The sequence below is a fragment of the Pleurodeles waltl genome, chromosome 10 (genome assembly GCF_031143425.1).
Source record: "Pleurodeles waltl isolate 20211129_DDA chromosome 10, aPleWal1.hap1.20221129, whole genome shotgun sequence".
NCBI lineage: Eukaryota > Metazoa > Chordata > Amphibia > Caudata > Salamandridae > Pleurodeles > Pleurodeles waltl.
Window position 1 is genome coordinate 993671488 of NC_090449.1, and position 22644 is coordinate 993694131.

A 22644-nucleotide genomic window follows, 5' to 3' on the forward strand; every position below is an offset into this window, starting at 1 on the left:
CAAACTTTGGAAAAAACACCTCAGGTTTCCTTGGGAAAATGTGATGTGTCCACTTTGTGTTTTGGGGCATTTCCTGTTGCGGGCACTAGGCCTACCCAGACAAGTGAGGTATCATTTTTATCGGGAGACGTGGCAAAATGCTAGGTGGAAGGAAATTTGTGGCTCTTCTCAGATTCCAGAACTTTCTGTCACCGAAATGTGAAGAGAAAGTGTTTTTTTAGCCAAATTTTGAGGTTTGCAAAGGATTCCGGGTAACAATACCTGGTGAGAGCCCCACAAGTCACCCCTTCTTGGATTCCCCTAGGTGTCTAGTTTTCAAAAATGCACAGGCTTCGTAGGTTTCCCTAGGTGCCGGCTGAGCTAGAGGCCAAAATCCACAGGTAGGCACTTTGCAATAAAACACCTCTGTTTTCTTTGGGTAAATGTGATGTGTCCGCGTTGTGTTTTGGGGCATTTCCTGTCGCGGGCACTAGGCCTACCCACGCAAGTGAGGTATCACTTTTATCGGGAGACTTCAGGGAACGCTGGGTGGAAGGCCATTTGTGGCTCCTCTCAGATTCCAGAAATTTTGGTCACCGAAATGTGAGGAGACAATGGGTTTCTTAGCCAAATTTTGAGATTTGCAAAGGAGTCTGGGTAACAAAACCTGGTAAGAGCCCCACAAGTCACCCCATCGTGGATTCCCCAGGTGTCTAGGTTTCAAAAATGCACAAGCTTGGTAGGTTTCCCCTGGTGCTGGCTGAGCTAGAGGCCAAAATCCACAGCTACTCTGTTTTCTTTGGGAAAATGCTGGGTGGAAGTAAATTTGTGGCTCCTCTCAGATTCCAGAACTTTCTGTCACCAAAATGAGAGGAAAAAGTATTTCTTTGGCCACATTTTGAGGTTTGCAAAGGATTCTGGGTAACAGAAACTGGTAAGAGCCCCACAAGTCACCGCATCTTGGATTCCCCTAGGTGTCTAGTTTTAAAAAATGCACAGGTTTGGTAGGTTTCCCTAGGTGCTGGCTGAGCTAGAGGCCAAAATCCACAGGTAGGCAATTTGCAAAAAAACACCTCTGTTTTCTTTGGGAAAATGTGATGTGTCCACAATGTGTTTTAAGGCATTTCTTGTCGCGGGCGCTTGGCCTATCCACACAAGTGAGGTATAATTTTTATAAGGAGACTTCAGGGAACGCTGGGTGGAAGGAAATTTGTCGATCTTCTCAGTTTCCAGAACTTACGGTCACCGGAATATGAGGAGAAAGTGTTTTTTTAGCCAGATTTTGAGTTTTGCAAAGGATTCTGGGTAACAAAACCTGGTAAGAGCCCAACAAGTCACCCCAGCTTGGATTCCCCTAGATATCGAGTTTTCAAAAATGCACAGGTTTGGTACGTTTCCCTGCATGCCAGATGAGCTAGAGGCCAAAATCGACAGCTACAATGTTTTCTTTGGGAAAATGTGATGTGTCCATGTTGTGTTTTGGGGTATTTCCTGTCGTGGGCGCTAGGCCTACCAATACAAGTGAGGTATCTTTTTTTGGGAGACTTGGGAAAATGCTGGGTGGAAGGAAATTTGTGGCTCCTCTCAGATTCCAGAACTTTCTCTCACTGAAATGTGAGGAGAAAGTGTTTTTTTAGCCACATTTTGAGGTTTGCAAAGGATTCCGGGTAACAATACCTGGTGAGAGCCCCACAAGTCACCCCAAGTTGGATTCCCCTAGGTGTCTAGTTTTCAAAAACGCACAGGATTCGTAGCTTTCCCTAGGTGCCGGCTGAGCTAGAGGCCAAAATCCACAGGTAGGCACTTTGCAATAAAACACCTCTGTTTTTCCTTGGGTAAATGTGATGTGTCCACGTTGTGTTTTGGGGCATTTCCTGTCGCGGGCGCTAGGCCTACCCACGCAAGTGAGGTATCATTTTTATCGGGAGACTACAGGGAACACTGCGTGGAAGGACATATGTGGCTCTTCTTAGATTCCAGAACCTTCGGTCATCGAAATGTGACGAGAAAGTGTTTTTTTTAGCCAAATTTTTAGATTTGCAAAGGATTCTGGGTACCAAAACCTGGTAAGAGCCCTACAAGTCACCCCATCATGGATTCCCCTAGGTGTCTAGTTTATAAAAATGCACAGGTTTGGTAGGTTTCCCCTGTTGCCGGCTGAGCTAGGGGCCAAAATCCAAAGCTACTCTGTTTTCTTTGGGAAAATGCTGGGTGGAAGGAAATTTGTGACTTCACTCATATTCCAGAACTTTCTGTCACCAAAATGAGAGGAAAAAGTATTTCTTTGGCCACATTTTGAGGTTTCCAAAGGATTCTGGGTAACAGAAACTGGTAAGAGCCCCACAAGTCACCCCATCTTGGATTCCTCTAGGTGTCTAATTTTCAAAAACGCATAGGTTTCGTAGGTTTCCCTACGTGCTGGCTGAGCTAGAGGCCAAAATCCACAAGTAGGCACTTTGCAATAAAACACCTCTGTTTTCTTTGGGTAAATGTGATGTGTCCACGTTGTGTTTTGGGGCATTTCCTGTTGCGGGCGCTAGGCCTACCCACAAAAGAGAGGTATCATTTTTTGGGGAGACTTGGGAAAATGCTGGGTGGAAGGAAATTTGTGGCTCCTCTCATATTCCAGATCGTTCTGTCACCGAAATGTGAGGAGAAAGTGTTTTGTTAGCCAAATTTTGAGATTTGCAAAGGATTCTGGGTAACAAAATCTGGTAAGAGCCCCACAAGTCACCCCATCTTGGATTCCCCTAGGTGTCTAGTTTTAGAAATTGCACAGGTTTGGTAGGTTTCCCTAGGTGCTGGCTGAGCTAGAGGGCAAAATCCATAGGTAGGCACTTTGCAAAAAAACACCTCTGTTTTCTTTGGGAAAATGTGATGTGTCCATGATGTGTTTTGAGGCATTTCCTGTCACGGGCGCTAGGCCTACCCACACAAGTGAGGTATCATTTTTATCGGGAAACTTCAGGTAACGCTGTGTGGAAGGAAATTTGTGGCTCATCTCAGATTCCAGAACTTTCTGTCACCAAAATATGAAGAGAAAGTGTTTCTTTTGCCAAATTCTGAGGTTTGCAAAGGATTCTGGGTAACAAATCTTGGTGAGACCCTCACAAGTCACCCCATCTTGGATTCCCCTAGGTGTATAGTTTCACAAAATGCACAGGTTTGTTAGGTTTCCCTGGGTGCTGGCTGAGCTAGAGGCCAAAATAGACAGCTACTCTGTTTTCTTTGGGAAAATGTGATGTCTCCATGTTGTGTTTTGGGGCATTTCCTGTCGCGGGTGCTAGGCCTGCCCACACAAGTGAGGTATCATTTTTTTGGGAGACTTGGGAAAATGCTGGGTGGAAGGAAATTTGTGGCTCCTCTCAGATTCCAGAACTTTCTGTCACCTAAATGTGAGGAGAAAGTGTTTTTTTTAGCCAAATTTTGAGGTTTGCAAAGGATTCTGGGTAACAACACCTGGTGAGAGCCCCACAAGTCACCCCATGTTGGATTCCCCTAGGTGTCTAGTTTTCAAAGACGCACAGGTTTTGTAGGTTTCCCTAGGTGTTGGCTAAGCTAGAGGCCAAAATCTACAGGTAGGCACTTTGCAATAAAACACATCTGTTTTCTTTGGGTAAATGTGATGTGTCCACGTTGTGTTTTGGGGCATTTCCTGTCGCGTGCGCTAGGCCTACCCACACAAGTGAGGTATCATTTTTTTGGGAGACTTGGGAAAATGCTGAGTGGAAGGAAATTTGTGGCTCCTCTCAGATTCCAGAACCTTTGGTCACCGAAATGTGAGGAGAAAGTGTTTTTTTTAGCCAAATTTTGAGATTTGCGAACGATTCTGGTAACAAAATCTGGTAAGAGCCCCACAAGTCACCCCATCTTGGATTCCCCTAGGTGTCTAATTTTAAAAAAATGCACAGGTTTGGTAGGTTTCCCTCGGTGCCGGCTGAGCTAGAGGCCAAAATCCACAGCTACACTGTTTTCTTTGGGAAAATGTGATGTGTCTATATTGTGTTTTGGGGCATTTCCTGTCACGGGCGCTAGGCCTACCCACACAAGTGAGGTATCATTTTTATCAGGAGACTTGGGAAATTCTGTGTGAAAGGAAATGTGTGGATCCTCTCAGATTCCAGAACTTTTTGTCACCAAAATGAGAGGAAAAAGTATTTCTTTGGCCACATTTTGAGGTTTGCAAAGAATTCTGGGTAACAGAAACTGGTAAGAGCCCCACAAGTCACCCCATTTTGGAGTCCCCTAGGTGTCTAGTTTTCAAAAATGCAAAGGTTTGGTAGGTTTCGCTATGTGCTGGCTGAGCTAGAGGCCATAATTCGCAGGTAAGCATTTTGCAATGAAAAAACTCTGTTTTCATTGGGAAAATGTGATGTGTCCACGTTGTGTTTTGGAGTATTGCCTGTCGCGGGCGCTAGGCCTACCCACACAAGTGAGGTATCATTTTTATCAGGAGACTTGGGAAAACGCTGGGTGGAAGGACATTTGTGGCTCCTCTCAGATTTCAGAACTTTCTGTCACAGAAATGAGAGGAAAAAGTATTTTTTTTGGCCAAATTCTGAGGTTTGCAAAGGATTCTGGGTAACATAACCTGGTCAGAAACCCCACACGTCACCCCATCTTGGACTCCCCTAGGTGTCTAGTTTTAAAAAATGCATAGGTTTGGTAGGTTTCCTTAGGTGCCGGCTGAGCTAGAGGCCAAAATCCACAGGTAGGCACTTTGCAATAAAACACCTCTGTTTTCTTTGGGTAAATGTGATGTGTCCACGTTGCGTTTTGGGGCAATTCCTGTTGCGGCCGCGAGGCCTACCCACACAAGTGAGGTATCATTTTTTTGGGAGACTTGGGAAAATGCTGGGTGGAAGGAAATTTGTGGCTCCTCTCAGATTCACCGGTCACCGAAATGTGAGGAGAAAGTGTTTTTTTTAGCCAAATTTTGAGATTTGCAAACGATTCTGGGTAACAAAATCTGGTAAGAGCCCCACAAGTCACCCCATCTTGGATTCCCCTAGGTGTCTAGTTTTAGAAATTGCACAGGTTTGGTAGTTTTCCCTGGGTGGCGGCTGAGCTAGAGGCCAAAATCCACAGCTACTCTGTTTTCTTTGGGAAAATGTGATGTGTCTATGTTGTGTTTTGGGGCATTTCCTGTCACGGGCGCTAGGCCCACCCACACAAGTGAGGTATCATTTTTATCAGGAGACTTGGGAAAATACTGGGTGGAAGGAAATTTGTGGCTCCTCTCAGATTCCAGAACTTTTTGTCACCAAAATGAGAGGAAAAAGTATTTCTTTGGCCACATTTTGAGGTTTGCAAAGAATTCTGGGTAACAGAAACTGGTAAGAGCCCCACAAGTCACCCCATTTTGGAGTGCCCCAGGTGTCTAGTTTTAAAAAATGCAAAGGTTTGGTAGGTTTCCCTACTTGCTGGCTGAGCTAGAGGCCAAAATCCACAGGTAAGCATTTTGCAATGAAAAAACTCTGTTTTCATTGGGAAAATGTGATGTGTCCATGTTGTGTTTTGGAGTATTACCTGTCGCGGGCGCTAGTCCTACCGACACAAGTGAGGTATCATTTTTATCAGGAGACTTGGGAAAACGCTGGGTGGAAGGACATTTGTGGCTCCTCTCAGATTCCAGGACTGTTTGTCACCTAAATGAGAGGAAAAAGTATTTCTTTGGCCAAATTTTGAGGTTTGCAAAGGATTCTGGGTAACAGAAACTGGTAAGAGCCCCACAAGTCACCCTATTTTGGAGTCCCCTAGGTGTCTAGTTTAAAAAAATGCATAGGTTTGGTAGGTTTCCTTAGGTGCCGGCTGAGCTAGAGGCCAAAATCCACAGGTAGGCAGTTTGCAATAAAACACATCTGTTTTCTTGGGGTAAATGTGATGTGTCCACGTTGTGTTTTGGGGCAATTCCTGTTGCGGCCGCGAGGCCTACCCACACAAGTGAGGTATCATTTTTTTGGGAGACTTGGGAAAATGCTGGGTGGAATGAAATGTGTGGCTCCTCTCAGATTCTAAAACTTTCTGTCACCTACATGTGAGGAGAAAGTGTTTTTTTAGCCAAATTTTGAGGTTTGCAAAGGATTCTGGGTAACAATACCTGGTGAGAGCCCCACAAGTCACCCCTTCTTGGATTCCCCTAGGTGTCTAGTTTTCAAAAACACACAGGTTTTGTAGGTTTCCCTAGGTGTTGGCTGAGCTAGAGGCCAAAATCTACAGGTAGGCACTTTGCAATAAAACACCTCTTTTTTCTTTGGGTAAATGTGATGTGTCCACGTTGTGTTTTGGGGCATTTCCTGTTGCGTGCGCTAGGTCTACCCACACAAGTGAGGTAACATTTTTTTGGGAGACGTGGGAAAATGCTGAGTGGAAATAAATTTGTGGCTCCTCTCAGATTCCAGAACTTTTGGTCACCGAAATGTGAGGAGAAAGTGTTTTTTTAAGCCAAATTTTGAGATTTGCAAACGATTCTGGGTAACAAAATCTGGTAAGAGCCCCACAAGTCACCCCATCTTGGATTCCCCTAGGTGTCTAGTTTTACAAAATGCACAGGTTTGGTAGGTTTCCCTGGGTGCCGGCTGAGCTAGAGGCCAAAATCCATAGCTACTCTGTTTTCTTTTGGAAAATGTGATGTGTCTATGTTGAGTTTTGGGGGATTTCCTGTCACGGGCGCTAGGCCCACCCACACAAGTGAGGTATCATTTTTATCAGGAGACTTGGGAAAATGCTGGGTGGAAGGAAATTTGTGGCTCCTCTCAGATTCCAGAACTTTTTGTCACCAAAATGAGAGGAAAAAGTATTTCTTTGGCCACATTTTGAGGTTTGCAAACAATTCTGGGTAACAGAAACTGGTAAGAGCCCCACAAGTCACCCCATTTTGGAGTGCCCCAGGTGTCTAGTTTTAAAAAATGCAAAGGTTTGGTAGGTTTCCCTACTTGCTGGCTGAGCTAGAGGCCAAAATCCACAGGTAAGCATTTTGCAATGAAAAAACTCTGTTTTCATTGGGAAAATGTGATGTGTCCATGTTGTGTTTTGGAGTATTGCCTGTCGCGGGCGCTAGGCCTACCCGCACAAATGAGGTATCATTTTTATCAGGAGACTTGGGAAAACGCTGAGTGGAAGGACATTTGTGGCTCCTCTCAGATTTCAGAACTTTCTGTCACAGAAATGAGAGGGAAAAGTATTTTTTTTGGCCAAATTCTGAGGTTTGCAAAGGATTCTGGGTAACAGAACCTGGTCAGAAACCCCACACGTCACCCCATCTTGGATTCCACTAGGTGTCTAGTTTAAAAAAATGCATAGGTTTGGTAGGTTTCCTTAGGTGCCGGCTGAGCTAGAGGCCAAAATCCACAGGTAGGCAGTTTGCAATAAAACACCTCTGTTTTCTTGGGGTAAATGTGATGTGTCCACGTTGTGTTTTGGGGCAATTCCTGTTGCGGCCGCGAGGCCTACCCACACAAGTGAGGTATCATTTTTTTGGGAGACTTGGGAAAATGCTGGGTGGAATGAAATTTGTGGCTCCTCTCAGATTCTAAAACTTTCTGTTACCTACATGTGAGGAGAAAGTGTTTTTTTAGCCAAATTTTGAGGTTTGCAAAGGATTCTGGGTAACAATACCTGGTGAGAGCCCCACAAGTCACCCCATCTTGGATTCCCCTAGGTGTCTAGTTTTCAAAAACACACAGGTTTTGTAGGTTTCCCTAGGTGTTGGCTGAGCTAGAGGCCAAAATCTACAGGTAGGCACTTTGCAATAAAACACCTCTTTTTTCTTTGGGTAAATGTGATGTGTCCATGTTGTGTTTTGGAGTATTACCTGTCGCGGGCGCTAGTCCTACCGACACAAGTGAGGTATCATTTTTATCAGGAGACTTGGAAAAACGCTGGGTGGAAGGACATTTGTGGCTCCTCTCAGATTCCAGGACTGTTTGTCACCTAAATGAGAGGAAAAAGTATTTCTTTGGCCAAATTTTGAGGTTTGCAAAGGATTCTGGGTAACAGAAACTGGTCAGAGCCCCACAAGTCACCCCATCTTGGGTTCCCCTGGTTGTCTAGTTTTAGAAATTGCACAGGTTTGGTAAGTTTCCCTAGGTGCCTGCTGAGCTAGAGGCCAAAATCGACAGCTACTCTGTTTTCTTTGGGAAAATGTGATGTGTCCATGTTGTGTTTTGGGGCATTTCCTGTCGCTGGTGCTAGGCCTGCCCACACAAGTGAGGTATCATTTTTTTGGGAGACTTTGGAAAATGCTGGGTGGAAAGAAATTTGTGGCTCCTCTCAGATTCCAGAACTTTCTGTCACTTAAATTTGAGGAGAAAGTGTTTTTTTAAGCCAAATTTTGAGATTTGCAAACGATTCTGGGTAACAAAATCTGGTAAGAGCCCCACAAGTCACCCCATCTTGGATTCCCCTAGGTGTCTAGTTTTACAAAATGCACAGGTTTGGTAGGTTTCCCTGGGTGCCGGCTGAGCTAGAGGCCAAAATCCATAGCTACTCTATTTTCTTTGGGAAAATGTGATTTCTCTATATTGTGTTTTGGGGCATTTCCTGTCATGGGCGCTAGGCCTACCCACACAAGTGAGCTATCATTTTTATCAGGAGACTTGGGAAAATGCTGGGTGGAAGGAAATGTGTGGCTTCTCTCAGATTCCAAAACTTTTTGTCACCAAAATGAGAGGAAAAAGTATTTCTTTGGCCACATTTTGAGGTTTACAAAGAATTCTGGGTAACAGAAACTGGTAAGAGCCCCACAAGTCACCCCATTTTGGAGTCCCCTAGGTGTCTAGTTTTCAAAAATGCAAAGGTTTGGTAGGTTTCCCTACGTGCTGGCTGAGCTAGAGGACAAAATCCACAGGTAAGCATTTTGCAATGAAAAAACTCTGTTTTCATTGGGAAAATGTGATGTGTCCATGTTGTGTTTTGGAGTATTACTTGTCGCGGGCGCTAGTCCTACCGACACAAGTGAGGTATCATTTTTATCAGGAGACTTGGGAAAACGCTGGGTGGAAGGACATTTGTGGCTCCTCTCAGATTCCAGGACTAAATGAGAGGAAAAAGTATTTCTTTGGCCAAATTTTGAGGTTTGCAAAGGATTCTGGGTAACAGAAACTGGTCAGAGCCCCACAAGTCACCCCATCTTGGGTTCCCCTGGTTGTCTAGTTTTAGAAATTGCACAGGTTTGGTAGGTTTCCCTAGGTGCCTGCTGAGCTAAAGGCCAAAATCCACAGGTAGGCACTTTGAAAAAAAAAACCTCTGTTTTCTTTAAGAAAATGTGATGTGTCTACGATGTGTTTTGAGGCATTTCCTGTCGCGGGCGCTAGGCCTACCCACAAAAGTGAGGTATCATTTTTATCGGGGGACTTCAGGTAATGCTGGGTGGAATGAAATTTGTGGCTCCTCTCAGATTCCAGAACTTTCTGTCACCGAAATGTGAGGAGAAAGTGTTTTTTTAGCCAAATTCTGAGGTTTGCAAAGGATTCTGGGTAACAAATCTTGGTGAGACCCTCACAAGTCACCCCATCTTGGATTCCCCTAGGTGTATATCTTTAAAAAATGCACAGGTTTGTTAGGTTTCCCTGGGTGCTGGCTGAGCTAGAGGCCAAAATCGACAGCTACTCTGTTTTCTTTGGGAAAATGTGATGTGTCCATGGTGTGTTTTGGGGCATTTCCTGTCGCTGGTGCTAGGCCTGCCCACACAAGTGAGGTATCATTTTTTTGGAAAACTTCAGAAAATGCTGGGTGGAAGGACATTTGTTGCTCCTCTCAGATTTCAGAACTTTCTGTCACAGAAATGAGAGGGAAAAGTATTTTTTTTGGCCAAATTCTGAGGTTTGCAAAGGATTCTGGGTAACAGAACCTTGTCAGAAACCCCACACGTCACCCCATCTTGGATTCCACTAGGTGTCTAGTTTTAAAAAATGCATAGGTTTGGTAGGTTTCCTTAGGTGCCGGCTGAGCTAGAGGCCAAAATCCACAGGTAGGCACTTTGCAATAAAACACCTCTGTTTTCTTGGGGTAAATGTGATGTGTCCACGTTGTGTTTTGGGGCAATTCTTGTTGAGGCCGCGAGGCCTACCCACACAAGTGAGGTATCATTTTTTTGGGTGACTTGGGAAAATGCTGGGTGGAAGGAAATTTGTGGCTCCTCTCAGATTCCAGAACTTTTTGTCACCAAAATGAGAGGAAAAAGTATTTCTTTGGCCACATTTTGAGGTTTGCAAAGAATTCTGGGTAACAGAAACTGGTAAGAACCCCACAAGTCACCCCATTTTGGAGTGTCCCAGGTGTCTAGTTTTAAAAAATGCAAAGGTTTGGTAGGTTTCCCTACTTGCTGGCTGAGCTAGAGGCCAAAATCCACAGGTAAGCATTTTGCAATGAAAAAACTCTGTTTTCATTGGGAAAATGTGATGTGTCCATGTTGTGTTTTGGAGTATTACCTGTCGCGGGCGCTAGTCCTACCGACACAAGTGAGGTATCATTTTTATCAGGAGACTTAGGAAAACGCTGGGTGGAAAGACATTTGTGGCTCCTCTCAGATTCCAGGACTGTTTGTCACCTAAATGAGAGGAAAAAAGTATTTATTTGGCCAAATTTTGAGGTTTGCAAAGGATTCTGGGTAACAGAAACTGGTAAGAGCCCCACAAGTCACCCCATTTTGGAGTCCCCTAGGTGTCTAGTTTTCAAAAATGCAAAGGTTTGGTAGGTTTCCCTATGTGCTGGCAGAGCTAGAGGCCATAATTCGCAGGTAAGCATTTTGCAATGAAAAAACTCTGTTTTCATTGGGAAAATGTGATGTGTCCACGTTGTGTTTTGAAGTATTGCCTGTCGCGGGCGCTAGGCCTACCCACACAAGTGAGGTATCATTTCTATCAGGAGACTTGGGAAAACACTGGGTGGAAGGACATTTGTGGCTTTTCTCAGATTTCAGAACTTTCTGTCACAGAAATGAGGAAAAAATATTTTTTTGGCCAAATTCTGAGGTTTGCAAAGGATTCTGGGTAACAGAACCTGGTCAGAAACCCCACACGTCACCCCATCTTGGATTCCCCTAGGTGTCTAGTTTTAAAAAAAGCATAGGTTTGGTAGGTTTCCTTAGCTGCCGGCTGAGCTAGAGGCCAAAATCCACAGGTAGGCACTTTGCAAAAAACACCTCTGTTTTTTTGGGGAAAATTTGATGTGTACATGTTGTGTTTTGGGGCATTTCCTGTTGCGGGCACTAGGCCTACCCACACAAGTGATGTATTATTTTTTTCGGGAGACTTGGGAGAACGCTGGGTGGAAGGAAATTTGTCGCTCCTGTTGGATTCCAGAACTTTCTGTCACAGAAATGAGAGGAAAAAGTTTTTTGGGGGCCAAATTCTGAGGTTTGCAAAGGACTCTGGGTAACAAAACCTGGTGAGAGCCCCACAAGTCATCCCATCTTGGACTCCCCTCGGCGTCTAGTTTTGAAAAATTCACACGTTTGGTAGATTTCCCTAGGTGCCGGCTGAGTTAGAGGCCAAAATCCACAGCTACTCTGTTTTCTTTGGGAAAATGTGATATGTCCATGTTGTGTTTTTGGGCATTTCCTGTCACGGGCGCTAGGCCTACCCACACAAGTGAGGTATCATTTTTATCAGGAGACTTAGTAAAATGCTGGGAGGAAGGAAATTTGCGACTCCTGTCAGATTCCAGAACTTTCTGTCACAGAAATGACAGGAAAAATTATTTTTTGGGCCAAATTTTGAGGTTTGCAAAGGATTCTGGGTAACAGAACCGTGTCAGAAACCCCACAAGTCACCCCATCTTAGATTTCCCTAGGTGTCTAGTTTTAAAAAATGAATAGGTTTGGTAGGTTTCCTTAGGTGCCGGCTGAGCTAAAGGACAAAATCCTCAGGTAGGCACTTTGCAAAAAACACCTCTGTTTTCTTTGAGATAATTTGATGTGTCCAAGTTGTGATTTTGGGCATTTCTGTTTGCGGGCACTAGGGCTACCCACACAAGTGAGGTATTGTTGTTTTCGGGAGACTTGGGGGAACGCTATGTGGAAGGAAATTTGCGGCTCCTCTCAGATTCCAGAACTTTCTGTCACAGAAATGAGAGGAAAAAGTATTTTTTGGGCCAAATTTTGAAGTTTGCAAAGGATTCTGGGTAACAGAACCTGGTCAGAAACCCCACAAGTCACCCCATCCTGGATTCCCCTAGGTGTCTAGTTTTAAAAAATGAATAGGTTTGGTAGGTTTCCTTAGGTGCCGGCTGAGCTAAAGGCCAAAATCCACAGGTAGGCACTTTGCAAAAAACACCTCTGTTTTCTTTGGGAAAATTTGATGTGTCAATGTTGTGTTTTGGGGCATTTCCTTTTGCGGGCACTAGGCCTACCCACACAAGTGAGGTATTGTTTTTTTCGGGAGACTTGTGGGGAGACTTGTCGGGAGACTATGTGGAAGGAAATTTGTGGCTCCTCTCAGATTCCAGATTCTTCTGTCACAGAAATGAGAGGAAAAAGTATGTTTTTGGCCAGATTTTGAGGTTTGCAAAGGATTCTGGGTAACAGAACCTGGTCAGAAACCCCACAAGTCACCCCATCTTGGATTTCCCTAGGTGTATAGTTTTAAAAAAATGCATATGTATGGTAGGTTTCCTTAGGTGCCGGCTGAGATAAAGGCCAAAATCCACAGGTAGGCACTTTGCAAAAAACACCTCTGTTTTCTTTGGGAAAATTTGATGTGTCCATGTTGTGTTTTGGGGCATTTCCTTTTGCGGGCACTAGGCCTACCCACACAAGTGAGGTATTGTTTTTTTCGGGAGACTTGGGGGAACGCTATGTGGAAGGAAATTTGTGGCTCCTCTCAGATTCCAGATTCTTCTGTCACAGAAATGAGAGGAAAAAGTATTTTTTTGGCCAAATTTTGAGGTTTGCAAAGGATTCTGGGTAACAGAACCTGGTCAGAAACCCCACAAGTCACCCCATCTTGGATTCCCCTAGGTGTCTAGTTTAAAAAAAATGCATATGTATGCTGGTTTCCTTAGGTGCCGGCTGAGATAAAGGCCAAAATCCACAGGTATGCACTTTGCAAAAAACACCTCTGTTTTCTTTGGGAAAATTTGATGTGTCCATGTTGTGTTTTGGGGCATTTCCTTTTGCGGGCACTAGGCCTACCCACACAAGTGAGGTATTGTTTTTTTCGGGAGACTTGGGGGAACACTATGTGGAAGGAAATTTGTGGCTTCTCTCAGATTCCAGAACTTTCTGTCACAGAAATGAGAGGAAAAAGTATTTTTTTGGCCAAATTTTGAGGTTTGAAAAGGATTTTGGGTAACAGAACCTGGTCAGAAACCCCACAAGTCACCTCATCCTGGATTCCCCTAGATGTCTAGCTTTAAAAAATGAATAGGTTTGGTAGGTTTCCTTAGGTACCGGCTGAGCTAAAAGCCAAAATCCACAGGTAGGCACTTTGCAAAAAACACCTCTGTTTTCTTTGGGAAAATTTGATGTGTCCATGTTGTGTTTTGGGGCATTTCCTTTCGCGGGCACTAGGCCTACCCACACAAGTGAGGTATCATTTTTATCGGGGGACTTCAGGTAACGCTGGGTGGAAGGAAATTTGTGGCTTCTCTCAGATTCCAGAAGTTTCTGTCACCGAATTGTGAGGAGAATTTTTTTTTTAGCCAAATTTTGAGATTTGCAAACGATTCTGGGTAACAAAATCTGGTAAGAGCCCCACAAGTCACCCCATCTTGGATTCCCCTGGGTGTATAGTTTTACAAAATGCACAGGTTTGATAGGTTTCCCTGGGTGCCGGCTGAGCTAGAGGCCAAAATCCATAGCTACTCTGTTTTCTTTGGGAAAATGTGATTTTTCTATATTGTGTTTTGGGGCATTTCCTGTCACGGGCGCTAGGCCTACCCACACAAGTGAGCTATCATTTTTATCAGGAGACTTGGGAAAATGCTGGGTGGAAGGAAATGTGTGGCTTCTCTCAGATTCCAAAACTTTTTGTCACCAAAATGAGAGGAAAAAGTATTTCTTTGGCCACATTTTGAGGTTTACAAAGAATTCTGGCTAACAGAAACTGGTAAGAGCCCCACAAGTCACCCCATTTTGGAGTCCCCTAGGTGTCTAGTTTTCAAAAATGCAAAGGTTTGCTAGGTTTCCCCCACGTGCTGGCTGAGCTAGAGGACAAAATCCACAACTACTCTGTTTTCTTTGGGTAAATGTGATGTGTCTAAGTTGTGTTTTGGGGCATTTCCTGTCACGGGTGCTAGGCCTACCCACTCAAGTGAGGTATCATTTTTATCAGGAGACTTGGAAAAATGCTGGGTGGAAGGAAATTTGTTGCTCCTCTCAGATTCCAGAACTTTTTGTCACCAAAATGAGAGGAAAAAAGTATTTATTTGGCCACATTTTGAGGTTTGCAAAGAATTCTGGATAACAGAAACTGGTAAGAGCCCCAGAAGTCACCCCGTTTTGGAGTCCCCTAGGTGTCTAGTTTTCAAAAATGCTAATGTTTGGTAGGGTTCCGTACGTGCTGGCTGAGCTAGAGGCCAAAATCCGCAGGTAAGCATTTTGCAAAGAAAAAACTGTGTTTTCATTGGGAAAATGTGATGTGTCCACGTTGTGTTTTGGAGTATTGCCTGTCGTGGGTGCTAGGCCTACCCACACAAGTGAGGTATCATTTCTATCAGGAGACTTGGGAAAACACTGGGTGGAAGGACATTTGTGGCTTTTCTCAGATTTCAGAACTTTCTGTCACAGAAATGAGGAAAAAATATTTTTTGGGCCAAATTCTGAGGTTTGCAAAGGATTCTGGGTAACAGAACCTGGTCAGAAACCCCACACGTCACCCCATCTTGGATTCCCCTAGGTGTCTAGTTTAAAAAAAAGCATAGGTTTGGTAGGTTTCCTTAGCTGCGGGCTGAGCTAGAGGCCAAAATCCACAGGTAGGCACTTTGCAAAAAACACCTCTGTTTTTTTTGGGAAAATTTGATGTGTACATGTTGTGTTTTGGGGCATTTCCTGTTGCGGGCACTAGGCCTACCCACACAAGTGATGTATTATTTTTTTCTGGAGACTTGGGAGAACGCTGGGTGGAAGGAAATTTGTCGCTCCTGTTGGATTCCAGAACTTTCTGTCACAGAAATGAGAGGAAAAAGTTTTTGGGGGGCCAAATTCTGAGGATTGCAAAGGACTCTGGGTAACAAAACCTGGTGAGAGCCCCACAAGTCAACCCATCTTGGACTCCCCTCGGCGTCTAGTTTTGAAAAATTCACACGTTTGGTAGATTTCCCTAGGTGCCGGCTGAGTTAGAGGCCAAAATCCACAGCTACTCTGTTTTCTTTTGGAAAATGTGATATGTCCATGTTGTGTTTTTGGGCATTTCCTGTCACGGGCGCTAGGCCTACCCACACAAGTGAGGTATCATTTTTATCAGGAGACTTTTTAAAATGCTGGGAGGAAGGAAATTTGCGACTCCTGTCAGATTCCAGAACTTTCTGTCACAGAAATGAGAGGAAAAATTATTTTTTGGGCCAAATTTTGAGGTTTGCAAAGGATTCTGGGTAACAGAACCTGGTCAGAAACCCCACAAGTCACCCCATCTTAGATTTCCCTAGGTGTCTAGTTTTAAAAAATGAATAGGTTTGGTAGGTTTCCTTAGGTGCCGGCTGAGCTAAAGGACAAAATCCTCAGGTAGGCACTTTGCAAAAAACACCTCTGTTTTCTTTGGGAAAATTTGATGTGTCAATGTTGTGTTTTGGGGCATTTCCTTTTGCGGGCACTAGGCCTACCCACACAAGTGAGGTATTGTTTTTTTCGGGAGACGTGGGGGAACGCTATGTGGAAGGAAATTTGTGGCTCCTCTCAGATTCCAGATTCTTCTGTCACAGAAATGAGAGGAAAAAGTATGTTTTTGGCCAAATTTTGAGGTTTGCAAAGGATTCTGGGTAACAGAACCTGGTCAGAAACCCCACAAGTCACCCCATCTTGGATTTCCCTAGGTGTATAGTTTTAAAAAAATGCATATGTATGGTAGGTTTCCTTAGGTGCCGGCTGAGATAAAGGCCAAAATCCACAGGTAGGCACTTTGCAAAAAACACTTCTGTTTTCTTTGGGAAAATTTGATGTGTCCATGTTGTGTTTTGGGGCATTTCCTTTTGCGGGCACTAGGCCTACCCACACAAGTGAGGTATTGTTTTTTTCGGGAGGCTTGGGGGAACGCTATGTGGAAGGAAATTTGTGGCTCCTCTCAGATTCCAGATTCTTCTGTCACAGAAATGAGAGGAAAAAGTATTTTTTTGGCCAAATTTTGAGGTTTGCAAAGGATTCTGGGTAAAAGAACCTGGTCAGAAACCCCACAAGTCACCCCATCTTGGATTCCCCTAGGTGTCTAGTTTAAAAAAAATGCATATGTATGCTGGTTTCCTTAGGTGCCGGCTGAGATAAAGGCCAAAATCCACAGGTATGCACTTTGCAAAAAACACCTCTCTTTTCTTTGGGAAAATTTGATGTGTCCATGTTGTGTTTTGGGGCATTTCCTTTTGCGGGCACTAGGCCTACCCACACAAGTGAGGTATTGTTTTTTTCGGGAGACTTGGGGGAACACTATGTGGAAGGAAATTTGTGGCTTCTCTCAGATTCCAGAACTTTCTGTCACAGAAATGAGAGGAAAAAGTATTTTTTTGGCCAGATTTTGAGGTTTGAAAAGGATTCTGGGTAACAGAACCTGGTCAGAAACCTCACAAGTCACCCCATCCTGGATTCCCCTAGATGTCTAGTTTTAAAAAATGAATAGGTTTGGTAGATTTCCTTAGGTACCGGCTGAGCTAAAAGCCAAAATCCACAGGTAGGCACTTTGCAAAAAACACCTCTGTTTTCTTTGGGAAAATTTGATGTGTCCATGTTGTGTTTTGGGGCATTTCCTTTCGCGGCACTAGGCCTACCCACACAAGTGAGGTATCATTTTTATCGGGGGACTTCAGGTAACGCTGGGTGGAAGGAAATTTGTGGCTTCTCTCAGATTCCAGAAGTTTCTGTCACCGAAATGTGAGGAGAAAGTGTTTTTTTAGCCAAATTCTGAGGTTTGCAAAGGATTCTGGGTAACAAACCTTGGTGAGACCCTCACAAGTCACCCCATCTTGGATTCCCCTAGGTGTATATCTTTAAAAAATGCACAGGTTTGTTAGGTTTTCCTGGGTGCTGGCTGAGCTAGAGGCCAAAATCGACAGCTACTCTGTTTTCTTTGGGAAAATGTGATGTGTCCATGTTGTGTTTTGGGGCATTTCCTGTCGCTGGTGCTAGGCCTGCCCACACAAGTGAGGTATAATGTTTTTGGGAGACTTGGGAAAATACTGAGTGGGAGGAAATTTGTGGCTCCTCTCAGATTCCAGAACTTTCTGTCACCTAAATGTGAGGAGAAAGTTTTTTTTAGCCAAATTTTGTGATTTGCCAACGATTCTGGTTAACAAAATCTGGTAAGAGCCCCACAAGTCACCCCATCTTGGATTCCCCTAGGTGTCTAGTTTTAAAAAATGCACAGGTTTGGTAGGTTTCCCTGGGTGCCGGCTGAGCTAGAGGCCAAAATCCACAGCTACTCTGTTTTCTTTGGTTAAATGTGATGTGTCTATGTTGTATTTTGGGGCATTTCCTGTCACGGGTGCTAGGCCTACCCACTCAAGTGAGGTATCATTTTTATCAGGAGACTTGGGAAAATGCTGGGTGGAAGGAAATTTGTGGCTCCTCTCAGATTCCAGAACTTTTTGTCACCAAAATGAAAGGAAAAAAGTATTTATTTGGCCACATTTTGGGGTTTGCAAAGAATTCTGGGTAACAGAAACTGGTAAGAGCCCCACAATTCACCCCATTTTGGAGTCCCCTAGGTGTCTAGTTTTCAAAAATGCTAATGTTTGGTAGGGTTCCCTACATTCTGGCTGAGCTAGAGGCCAAAATCCGCAGGTAAGCATTTTGCAATGAAAAAACTCTGTTTTCATTGGGAAAACGTGATGTGTCCACGTTGTGTTTTGGAGTATTGCCTGTCGTGGGTGCTAGGCCTACCCACACAAGTGAGGTATCATTTCTATCAGGAGACTTGGGAAAACGCTGGGTGGAAGGACATTTGTGGCTCTTCTCAGATTTCAGAACTTTCTGTCACAGAAATGAGAGGAAAAAATATTTTTGGGGCCAAATTCTGAGGTTTGCAAAGGATTCTGGGTAACAGAACCTGGTCAGAAACCCCACAAGTCACCTCATCCTGGATTCCCCTAGGTGTCTAGTTTTAAAAAATGCATAGGTTTGGTAGATTTCCTTAGGTGCCGGCTGAGCTAGAGGCCAAAATCCACAGGTAGGCACTTTGCAAAAAACACCTCTGTTTTCTTTTGGAAAATTTGATGTGTCCATGTTGTGTTTTGGGGCATTTCCTTTTGCGGGCACTAGGCATACCCACACAAGTGAGGTGTTGTTTTTTTCGGGAGACTTGGGGGAACGTTATGTGGAAGGAAATTTGTGGCTCCTCTCAGATTCCAGAACTTTCTGTCACAGAAATGAGAGGAAAAAGTATTTTTTTGGCCAAATTTTGAGGTTTGCAACAGATTCTGGGTAACAGAACCTGGTCAGAAACCCCACAAGTCACCCCATCTTGGATTCACCAAGGTGTCTAGTTTAAAAAAAATGCATATGTATGGTAGGTTTCCTTAGGTGCCGGTTGAGATAAAGGCCAAAATCCACAGGTAGGCACTTTGCAAAAAACACCTCTGTTTTCTTTGGGAAAATTTGATGTGTCCATGTTGTGTTTTGGGGCATTTCCTTTTGCGGGCACTAGGCCTACCCACACAAGTGAGGTATTGTTTTTTTCGGGAGACTTGGGGGAACGCTATGTGGAAGGAAATTTGTGGCTCCTCTCAGATTCCAGAACTTTCTGTCACAGAAATGAGAGGAAAAAGTATTTTTTTTGGCCAAATTTTGAGGTTTGCAAAGGATTCTGGGTAACAGAACCTGATCAGAAACCCCACAAGTCACCTCATCCTGGATTCCCCTAGATGTCTAGTTTTAAAAAATGAATAGGTTTGGTAGGTTTCCATAGGTGCCGGCTGAGCTAGAGGCCTAAATCCACAGGTATGCACTTTGCAAAAAACACCTCTGTTTTTTTTGGGAAAATTTGATGTGTACATATTGGGGGTCATTCTGACCTTGGCGGTCCATGACCGCCATGGCGGAGTGCGGCGGAAGCACCTCCAACAGGCTGGCGGTGCTTCCTGGGCGATTCTGACCGCGGCGGTAAAGCCGCGGTCGGAAAAGGGGAGCCGGCGGTTTCCCGCCGGTTTCCCGCTGGCCCAGGGAACCCGCCATGGGGATTCCGACCGCCTTCCCGCCATCCTGTTTCTGGCGGTGTCCACCGCCAGAACCAGGATGGCGGTAACGGGTGCCGGGGGCCCCTGGGGCCCCTGCACTGCCCATGCCATTGGCATGGGCAGTGCAGGGGCCCCCTAACAGGGACCCACAAAGATTTTCACTGTTTGCTTAGCAGACAGTGAAAATTGTGACGGGTGCCACTGCTCCCGTCGCACCCCTTCAACTCCGCCGGCTCCATTCCGAGCCGGCTTCATTGTTGAAGGGGCTGTCCCGCTGGGCCGGCCGGCGGTCGCCCGCCGGTCCAGTGGGAAAGCCGGAATGGTGGTCTTTCGACGGGAACCGCTTGGCGGGCGGCGACCGCCGTCCGCCGCAGTCAAAATGTCCGCCATTGTGTTTTGGGGCATTTCCTGTTGCGGGCACTAGGCCTACCCACACAAGTGATGTATTATTTTTTTCGGGAGACTTGGGGGAACGCTGGGTGGAAGGAAATTTGTCGCTCCTGTTGGATTCCAGAACTTTCTGTCACAGAAATGAGGGGAAAAAGTTTTTTGGGGGCCAAATTCTGAGGTTTGCAAAGGACTCTGGGTAACAAAACCTGATGAGAGCCCCACAAGTCAGCCCATCTTGGACTCCCCTCGGCGTCTAGTTTTGAAAAATGCACATGTTTGGTAGATTTCCCTAGGTGCCGGCTGAGTTAGAGGCCAAAATCCACAGCTACTCTGTTTTCTTTGGGAAAATGTGATATGTCCATGTTATGTTTTGGGGCATTTCCTGTCACGGGCGCTAGGCCTACCCACACAAGTGACGTATCATTTTTATCAGGAGACTTGGTAAAATGCTGGGAGGAAGGACATTTGCGGCTCCTGTCAGATTCCAGAACTTTCTGTCACAGAAATGAGAGGAAAAAGTATTTTTAGGGCCAAATTTTGAGGTTTGCAAAGGATTCTGTGTAACAGAATCTGGTCAGAAACCCCACAAGTCACCCCATCTTAGATTCCCCTAGGTGTCTAGTTTTAAAAAATGAATAGGTTTGGTAGGTTTCCTTAGGTGCCGGCTGAGCTAAAGGCCAAAATCCTCAGGTAGGCACTTTGCAAAAAACACCTCTGTTTTCTTTGGGAAAATTTGATGTGTCCATGTTGTGTTTTGGGGCATTTCCTTTTGCGGGCACTAGTCCTACCCACACAAGTGAGGTATTGTTTTTTTCGGGAGGCTTGGGGGAATGCTATGTGGAGGGAAATTTGAGGCTCCTCTCAGATTCCAGAACTTTCTGTCACAGAAATGAGAGGAAAAAGTAATTTTTGTGCCAAATTTTGAGGTTTGCAAAGGATTCTGGGTAACAGAACCTGGTCAGAAACCCCACAAGTCACCTCATCCTGGATTCCCCTTCGTGTCTAGTTTAAAAAAATGAATAGGTTTGGTAGGTTTCCTTAGGTGCCGGCTGAGCTAAAGGCCAAAATTCACACGTAGGCACTTTGCAAAAAACACCTCTGTTTTCTTTGGGAAAATTTGATGTGTCCATGTTGTGTTTTGGGGCATTTCCTTTTGCGGGCACTAGGCCTACCCACACAAGTGAGGTATTGTTTTTTTCGGGAGACATGGGGGAACGCTATGTGGAAGGAAATTTGTGGCTCCTCTCAGATTCCAGATTCTTCTGTCACAGAAATGAGAGGAAAAAGTATTTTTTTGGCCAAATTTTGAGGTTTGCAAAGGATTCTGGGTAACAGAACCTGGTCAGAAACCCCACAAGTCACCCCATCTTGGATTTCCCTAGGTGTCTAGTTTTAAAAAAATGCATATGTAAGGTAGGTTTCCTTAGGTGCCGGCTGAGATAAAGGCCAAAATCCACAGGTAGGCACTTTGCAAAAAACACCACTGTTTTCTTTGGGAAAATTTGATGTGTCCATGTTGTGTTTTGGGGCATTTCCTTTTGCGGGCACTAGGCCTACCCACACAAGTGAGGTATTGTTTTTTTCGGGAGACTTGGGGGAACGCTATGTGGAAGGAAATTTGTGGCTCCTCTCAGATTCCAGATTCTTCTGTCACAGAAATGAGAGGAAAAAGTATTTTTTTGGCCAAATTTTGAGGTTTGCAAAGGATTCTGGGTAACAGAACCTGGTCAGAAACCCCACACGTCACCCCATCTTGGATTGCCCTAGGTGTCTAGTTTTAAAAAATGCACAGGTTTTGTAGGTTTCCCTAGGTGTTGGCTGAGCTAGAGGCCAAAATCTACAGGTAGGCACTTTGCAATAAAACACCTCTGTTTTCTTTGGGTAAATGTGATGTGTCCACGTTGAGTTTTGGGGCATTTTCTGTCGCAGGCGCTAGGCCTACCCACAAAAGTGAGGTATCATTTTTATCGTGGGACTTCAGGTAACGCTGGGTGGAAGGAAATTTGTGGCTCCTCTCAGATTCCAGAACTTTCTGTCACCGAAATGTGAGGAGAAAGTGTTTTTTTAGCCAAATTCTGAGGTTTGCAAAGGATTCTGGGTAACAAATCTTGGTGAGACCCTCACAAGTCACCCCATCTTGGATTCCCCTAGGTGTATATCTTTAAAAAAAGCACAGGTTTGTTAGGTTTCCCTGGGTGCTGGCTGAGCTAGAGGCCAAAATCGACAGCTACTCTGTTTTCTTTGGGAAAATGTGATGTGACCATGTTGTGTTTTGGGGCATTTCCTGTCGCTGGTGATAGGCCTGCCCACACAAGTGAGGTATCATTTTTTGGGGAGACTTTGGAAAATGCTGGGTGGAAAGAAATTTGTGGCTCCTCTCAGATTCCAGAACTTTCTGTCACCTAAATGTGAGGAGAAAGTGTTTTTTTAGCCAAATTCTGAGGTTTGCAAAGGATTCTGGGTAACAGAACCTGGTCAGAAACCCCACACGTCACCCCATCTTCAATTCCCCAAGGTGTCTAGCTTTAAAAAACACACAGGTTTTGGAGGTTTCCCTAGGTGTTGGCAGAGCTAGAGGCCAAAATCTACAGGTAGGCACTTTGCAATAAAACACCTCTGTTTTCTTTGGGTAAATGTGATGTGTCCACGTTGTGTTTTGGGGCATTTCCTGTCGCGTGCGCTAGGCCTACCCACACAAGTGATGTATTATTTTTTTTGGGATACTTGGGGGAACGCTGGTTGGAAGGAAATTTGTCGATCCTGTTGGATTCCAGAACTTTCTGTCACAGAAATGAGAGGAAAAAGTTTTTGGGGGGCCAAATTCTGAGGTTTGCAAAGGACTCTGGGTAACAAAACCTGATGAGAGCCCCACAAGTCAGCCCATCTTGGACTCCCCTCAGCGTCTAGTTTTGAAAAATGCACACGTTTGGTAGATTTACCTAGGTGCCGGCTGAGTTAGAG